The sequence below is a fragment of the Notothenia coriiceps genome, unplaced genomic scaffold (genome assembly GCF_000735185.1).
Source record: "Notothenia coriiceps isolate Sejong01 unplaced genomic scaffold, NC01 NC01_scaffold00003523, whole genome shotgun sequence".
Taxonomy (NCBI): Eukaryota; Metazoa; Chordata; class Actinopteri; order Perciformes; family Nototheniidae; genus Notothenia; species Notothenia coriiceps.
The window spans coordinates 1,113-9,141 of NW_011336224.1; the positions used below are offsets into that span (position 1 = coordinate 1,113).

Below are 8,029 nucleotides of genomic sequence, written 5' to 3' on the forward strand. Positions count from 1 at the left end.
GTAGACCGATTTATGAAGAAGTTTCAGTTATTAATATGGTTTTACTTCTGCATAAGTGTCACAAATAAACAAGATTAACATTCAGGGTGAGAAACAGTGACCTGAGAGTACCCCTGCAGTCCAGATATAGAAAGTATTAAAAGGAAGGAAGTTTTATTCTTATTTTCTTTTACCCTACATTGATCGTACCTTAATTTAAATATTTCCCTGCGTACTTTCCCACATCTGTACATTAAGAAAGATGTTTCCTCTCCCTTTTCACTGGAAATATTTAACATTTTGAATGCCACAACCAGGGGGAAATAAACTGTGTTCTTTAATATTGAAATGTCCATTTGTTTCCTCATGTGATGTGTTCCTGTGTTTCAGTTTGAGTACGCTCTGAGACACCTGTACGCTCTGGTGAACCTGTGCGAGAGAGGATACCCTGCAGACAGGTACCAAAATAAAACACTTTATTGTTGGTTTTATACTTTTCTTTTTGAGTCACCAGTAGAGGGTAAGAGGTATGTTCTTCTATGTAAAGATACACAACATTTGAAGAGGAGATACCACATGCAAAATCAACATTCAGGCGATTATTTAACAATTATTTGCCCATAGATTTCTCCTATATTCACCAGAAGTAATCACTACATAATGCCTAATTTGCGTATTTAAATATAACCTGTCAGAAAACTTGTAATATATTAAATGATTGTCTTAATGTCAGAAAGGAAGTGGGGAAGTTTCATGCTATCTGTTAGCAAAGAAAAAAATGTCCCTATTCACCTGCAGTGTCTCCCCTTAAGAAGGCAAAGGAATATTGAATTATTGGTCGTTAAAAGTTGAATATTCGATACTGACATTGTGTTTTTTTGTCTCTCTGCAGCATCCTGCTCGCCATGGACTCTGTGTGTCATTTCAGCAAGCAAAGGGGTTTCTAAAAAATCCTTTTTAAACGGCTTCTTCTCCTTCATGTGGGAGAACCAGAGGAGACGAGCTTCTCTTTGCACTGCTTTACAAATCAACACTTCTTATTCTGTTTTTACCTTGTGATGTATTTTTGATTTTGCTGAGAACTTTCAAACCTGTTTTATGATGAGTTCACTGATCACCGTGAACAATATTGTGGATATTTTACCCTTTTTAGGACATCAGATAGACAATTATAACATGTTCATTTGCTCTTATCTTTGTATGTGGTATGGACGGCCTGAAATGAATGGATGATTGGCATGTGGAGGACGTCTCGCTGAACACTGAATGTTTGCTGAACCTCAAGAGACTGCTGTAAACACTAGGATCTTGAAATAAAATCTAAAAACTGCAAAAAAGTCACTCATATTTCCACTATTTCTTTCCCTCTGTGGACATGCAATGCCTGCTGTTATTATCCCATATTATAATTACGCTAGTATTTTCACATTGTGGTATTCGTCACAAGTTAGCAGTAGCTAGTCTTCAGAAAAGGGATTGTACCGTAGACAGTTACACATCCTCTCTACCGTTAACCACCGTCAGCTTTATGAGGATTGTGGATCCCTGAGAGCTTCTTGGTGTATTTAACAGGGTGTATCTTTCTGTGGGAGGGATTTTTAATCTTATTTAATGTCAGATCCATGAGGGAATTAAATTAAATCCCATTTATCCCTTCCCTTTTATACGGTATGAGGGCTTTTTTAAATTCTGCTAATTTAATGGGATTTTTTACATTCAAAATCAGAAAGAATACACACAGTTTGAAATGACACAGAATATTTACACTTAGCAAAATTATTAACGGTCATTATAGTCCTTGACAGCGGTCTGTAGTACTGGATTAGCGTGTCACATGTTCTGAATCTGAATTGACCAATCAGAATCGAGTATACAACTAAGCCGTGTAATAATATGAAAATATATAATACGAAGTTTCCATATTTGAAATTGTCGTGTATTGTTAACGGATTACACAAACCATCCAACAAAAAAAGCAGGAAAATACATCACAAAGTACCACAAAATATCCAGAAAGAGACACAAAACATGAAGAAACTAGACCATTAAGAGAACCAAACAAATAAAATGTAATGCAAAACAGCTGCAGGGAACACAAGGAGACTCACAACTACTATGAAATGTTGCAAAGCAAATACAAAGTGACACAAAACGACCACAAAGCGCTCAAAAAGAGAAAATACCACCACAAAGTATCTGTGCCTTGCTGGGGTTGATTTAGATGTCTTTGCTCTTAGGCCTATCGTCTCATAATAACCTGCCTGCCTAGTGTTCCCTATTGCACTATTGTGAGAAGATGAATACATAATAAATAAGAGTAATATTTAATTAATAATAAAGGTTTTTTTCATTTGAAATATCTCACCATTACCAGATCACTCTGAGTGACTCCATGTGAAATTATGAAAGTGCGCCATCTAGTGGCACATTTCTGACTTACATCTAAGTATTGTGCAGCTTTATATTTCCACATATGTATATATTTAATCCCCAATGTAGTTATTAAGTTATTTAATAGGCGTAGTTATGTATTTATTTGAAGAGGAACGAAATAATCATCAAAAGCAGTTGTGTGTGAAGGCTGTGCTGTTACGGTTGAAACGGTCACCTGAGCAGAATCCCCCTCGTTCAGCTAAGTTTTCTTTAACTTGCCTGGCGGATATTAATAACATTTTATATCCTTTTCTTGTTGTATTATTTTGAAACCGTAATTATTTGCTTTATTTTAGATTGAAATATAGTTGGAAACAAGACTTAAGCATCACATTTCAACCAGGCAGAAGAATCCGCTACCTTTCCCCGCGGACCCTGCTATGACAGGGGAGGCGGCCAACCTTTAGTTCCAGCCCACCATGGATGTATAAAGCCTGTAAAACAGGAAGAAAACCCGGTTGAAACTCAAAACCCCTCCTCGTAGTATCAATACACGACAGACTATTGAAAATATTTACTATAAAAAACTAAATATCGCAAAGAAACAGCGTCTCGAGGACAGAAAACAGCCGTTTGGATTCCAACTGAAGCTCGAACGGCTGTTAGCGTCGTTAGCTTGTTTGCTAACTCTAACATAAATCCGGGTTGAGATTCTTCTACAGCTGGATTGATTTTTGGATTAAAAGACTCCTTTTAACTTTCACCATGGGATCCAGAGCCTCTACGTTACTGCGAGAAGAGGAGATTGAAGAGATAAAGAAGGAGACAGGCTGTAAGTTTATTTCTGTGTGACATTAGCTTTATGTGTGTTGCTTTTAAAAGCTAACATTCTTTCAGTAAAATCACATAACAATTTGGGAAAAAACTATAAAGATATCTTATGAGCAGAGTAAACAAAATACGCAAAACAGTGAATTTGTATCGATAATAAAGGACATATATCTATATAGTACATGTATTGAATACACAATATAAATAAATACAGAATAGAAGGCAGTGTACGTCCAAGCCTATCAACCTCCTATAATGTAAACATTGAATTAACTTTACATTTGAGTTAGAAGAATAAATTACGGTTTTAAGTTACATTTTAAATACTCAAGGGACCACCTGAAAACAATATATACATATACAAATGAGTGAATACTAAAAAGGAAGTTGCCCTAATTTCATTTATCGCCTGACTCTTGGATCTCATTGTCATTGCACACTCTTGTGTAATGAGCTCCAGTATTTAGGTGAAAAGTGGTTTTACCTGAATCTCTGAAAGCCTGTTATCTGGGGGTTAAGAAGGAGACATTAGCTTTATACACACATTGTGACATAAAGGTGACACAATCTGTAGTATATTTCTGCAGCTTAGTGAGATTTTATATTGTAGAGTATTCCATTTATTCAATATTATTGTTATATTGTTTGTTATTTAGGTGCTCTAGTTGTTTTGTGAATATGTATATACTTGCTGCTAATGTTAATTTATATTCGACCTATCTGTCTGTCTGTCTGTTTGTCTGTCTGTCTGTCTCTCTATCTCTCTCTCTCTCTCTCTCTCTTTATCTGTCTAAACAGCTGAAACAATTTCATTAAAATCGTTAACTAGTGTACTGAAAAGGAAGTTGCGTTAGTTGCATGTATTGCATGACTCTTGGCTGTGTATCTGGGTGATATTGCACACATAAAAACTCTTAAAAAGACTACTTGGAGAGTAATGAGCTCCAGTATTTAGGTGAAAGTAGTTTTGCCTGAAGCATTGGAAACCTGTTATCTGGTGGTCTTATGGTGGTTAACTCCCCCCTCTCTCTCTTGTGTCCCACCCTCAGTCTCCCACAGTCAGATCACCCGTCTGTACAGCCGCTTCACCAGCCTGGATAAAGGAGAGAACGGCACCCTCAGGTAAGCATCACAAAAGAGATAAAACACCTTAAGACCAGACGTGTTGTGACTGATTAGTTGGGCCAGGAGACAAGATATCTTCAAATCAAATCAAATCAACATTTATCATAGCCCCTAATCACAAGAAGTGCCTCGAAGGGCTGTACAAAGCAAACAAAAGCAAAGACAAACGTCATAGCAAAACAATTATAAAACCATTATACAACATTATCCATCAACATAAGTATTGCCATGTAATAAAAGCATGTGATTGATGTTGGGGGACAGATGTTAAAAGACATGTGGGAACATCTCTGCATGTTTGTATGGCTATGAATTAAATAAATCTGGCTATGAAATAGAGAAATATGCTATGAAAGAAATCCAGAAAAACAAGGCAACACATATCATATATAAATGAGTGGGTAAAGTACATTTTTTCGTCAGTAAAATTCTCGTTGGAGCGACTCGGAAACACATCTACAGCAGTAACATGATGCAACATACACATGAATGCATGAAGGGAACATTCTATTGCACCAGGAGCTATCTTGGGACTTTTACTGCGACAACGTTGACTTGCCTGTGAATAAAAAATAAACCATAGTGTTGGTGATCTACAGTGTTGTCATTCTTCTTTGAACAGTAAGACCGCTAACACCATATTTCAACAACCACACCCCCTGTCATTGACATAATTAATAGATAGTTACCATAATTTGCTGTGGCCCAATGATGTTAACGGTCGTAACTGAAAGGCTGCCTGCCAAACGTAAACATTCAGCCACGTGACTTGCAAACTCTCGCGAGAGTTTCACACTAGACGGATCATTTCTAGCCATAACCATCTGCTCGGGGTCCGTTACGCTTACCAATGACGTCACGCATTGGCTGTACGGCAACCCAAGAGGTAATAATAATAATTCTAAATAAAACAGGAAGTTAACCTAAATTACATTTAAGACACTGCAACGAATTGTTATTTTTTAACATTCAAAAAATAACAATCGACATTAATCTGAATGAGGGAGATGATTTATTATCATTACAACGTAATTTCCCGATCATTTAAATATGAATATGGTGAAATACATTCTTACAATAAGCGAGAAATTGATTTAACTCCTGTTTGACAATAACTGTGAATTGATTTCCTTTTATTTAAAATTAGAAATCAAATTTGATCATACACCAATAGGGCGGGTCATACTCAGGTGCTAACATGAATCTGAAGGAAATCCTAACATGGGGGTGTCTAAATTATGTGTTTTTTTATGGCGAATTCAAATATGAGCTTATTTAACTCGTCTCTAACCTACATCGTTTTGTATTTCTAAATTGGCAATTTTACCCTTTCGAACCTCTAAATAAGATAGTATAAGATATAAGGGAAATAATTTATATTGACAAAGCCAAATCCTTTTTAAATATGTATTAACAGGTGAACTGCATATACAGTATAACTGGATAAGATTACAAAGAGCAATCTTCTGACTTCTTGAACTTTGCCAGGTTGCACAAGTCCTGCTTTGACTCATTCTTGGACATCAGTCTCCTGCTAGTCTCCTGAGCTCTGATCCCTCCTCCATCCCTCTTTTCCTGTCAGAAGTACTTAGCAGAAGCCTCGGTCACCATTTTAACAACCCCGATTTCTCTTATTCTTCTCCTTCTCTCAGTCTCTCTACCTACACTCATTCGTCTTTGATCAGACCCCCGGTATACGCTAGTCAGCGCCCCTAGTTACACCAATCAGCGTGCGATTACCGTACAGCCAATCACAACGCGTGACGTCATTGGTAAGCGACGGACCCCGAGCAGATCTGGTAGCCCGTAGAAACATCGTTATGGGGAAATGCAAGTTTGCGTCCAAATGGTTGGAAGATAAGGAGGAAGGACAATCAATACTGTATATAGTCAATGTGAGGTAAAGTGTGTCGCCAAGGTAACCGGTTAAAACTCCAAGTGGCGATGAGGTCTTAAAAAAGGTCTTCAAACGTCTTACATTTGACTTCAGGATTCCTGCATATACCCTGTAAATTGAACTCTCCTGAAATAAATATAGGTAGGAAAACATGTTTTTCTATTCATCCTCAAATAAATAAATAAACTAGGAAATACATTATTAATTCAATATAAATATACAAGTCATTCGTTATAGTGTTATATATATTAAAAATAAAACGTGTGGTAAAAATCCTCCTTAAAGCAATACAATTAGTTATTTGGCTAATTTATTTCCTTTTTATTTAACCATATAGACTTTGATTTATTTCTATTTTTTGTGTTTGTTGTAATTCAAAACATCCTCTTTCATTGGTTGCCTTCCATTTTTTTTAAGCCCTTCATTTTGTGACTTGCTGCTTTATGAACTGTATTTAAATGGGGGGCTGTGGCGCAGTGGTTAGTGCGTTGGTTCGGATGACAGGTTCAAACCCCACTGCAGTCAGCATGTCGTTGTGTCCCTGAGACACTTCACCCCAAATTGCTCCTGTGGGGATTGCCCACAGTATTGAGTATGTAAGTTGCTTTGGATAAAAACAAGTAACATGTAAATGAAAATGCCTTCAGGCTATTCATTCCTTTTATTGTCTCTGCCTGTCAACATCAGGTACAGACATGAGATGTTTATATAATAAAATAACTGAGGAATGACTCAAATTAAGCAGAACCAAAACATTATATTTACTACAAAATAAAAAGCTTTAATGTTTTATTAGGTTTGACTTATTTAGGCTTTATTTCATGTGTTTGCCTCATGTTATCCTGCCTATTGTTTTGTGTTCATCTGCACTGTCCTTTAGCTGTTTTAACACTTTAAATGTCCCGGCTGTGGAAACCAATACGAGATTTGTGATTCTAAAAAAAACAGATTTAATTAAATGAGTGTTATACAGTATGTAAATAGAAATCCAACAGTGCAGTGATTGCATCGTATAAGATAAGATCAGCCATAGTGTGACTCACTCTCAGATTCAGGATTGATAATTAAATCTTTATCTTATTATCTGAGAACTTCGGGATTTATTTTGTAGTATTCAGTCGGGACCTCAGTGTGACATTTCTGTGGTTTGTGATTAACTTCCTGCTCTATCTGGAGTTTGGAAGGAAACAACAATAGGTGAAGAAACAGGTAATCATTAAAGCTGCCAACACATTACTTTGCTGTTGCTCAGACTTTAGGCTTTTCCATATTTACAGATCAGGGTCTCTAAATGGTCAAATCCCTCACAGGAATAAGTTCCTTTGAAGACGTTCTGTTTACACATAACACGCTCTTGGTGCTGCTTGTTCTCCGGTAGTTTCCGTCACAGGTACATTATTCTCAAGGTGACTTTCTTATCATTCATTAGTTGCCAAAACACACTTCTGTTCCGGCCGATGGACCAACAGGGTTCACACAGAGTGGGAAAATGTAATGGCATTTCAACCGTTGTGCTTTTTAATGAGCTTGTAGTTGAATACACTCCTTGAAGAACGCTTGGTTTTAAATATAATTCGTTTTTATTTACACAAATAAAAAACGGTCTTTCTATTTGTTTGTTGTCTCCTGGCATCTCTCACCAGACGCTAGCTAAGCATTAAAGGTCCCATGTCATGGCCATTTCTACTGATCATAATTCCATTGTTGAGGTCTACTAGAATACATTTATATCGTGCAATTATCCAAACTCACATTCGTTTCTCATACAGCATCTCTGTATGTGTATTCACTCTCTGTCCTAAACGGCTTCTGGAGCTCCTCGCC

General features: G+C 36.8%; 1 long non-coding RNA gene across 1 annotated transcript; it reads left to right on the plus strand.

Moving 5' to 3' along the window:
- Window positions 1–328: 328 nt before the first annotated feature.
- LOC104941605 (uncharacterized) lies at window positions 329–1,320 on the plus strand. The gene is made up of 2 exons (XR_797915.1): window positions 329–437; window positions 872–1,320. It is a non-coding gene; the product is annotated as an uncharacterized lncRNA (long non-coding RNA).
- The last annotated feature ends 6,709 nt before the right edge of the window (window positions 1,321–8,029 follow it).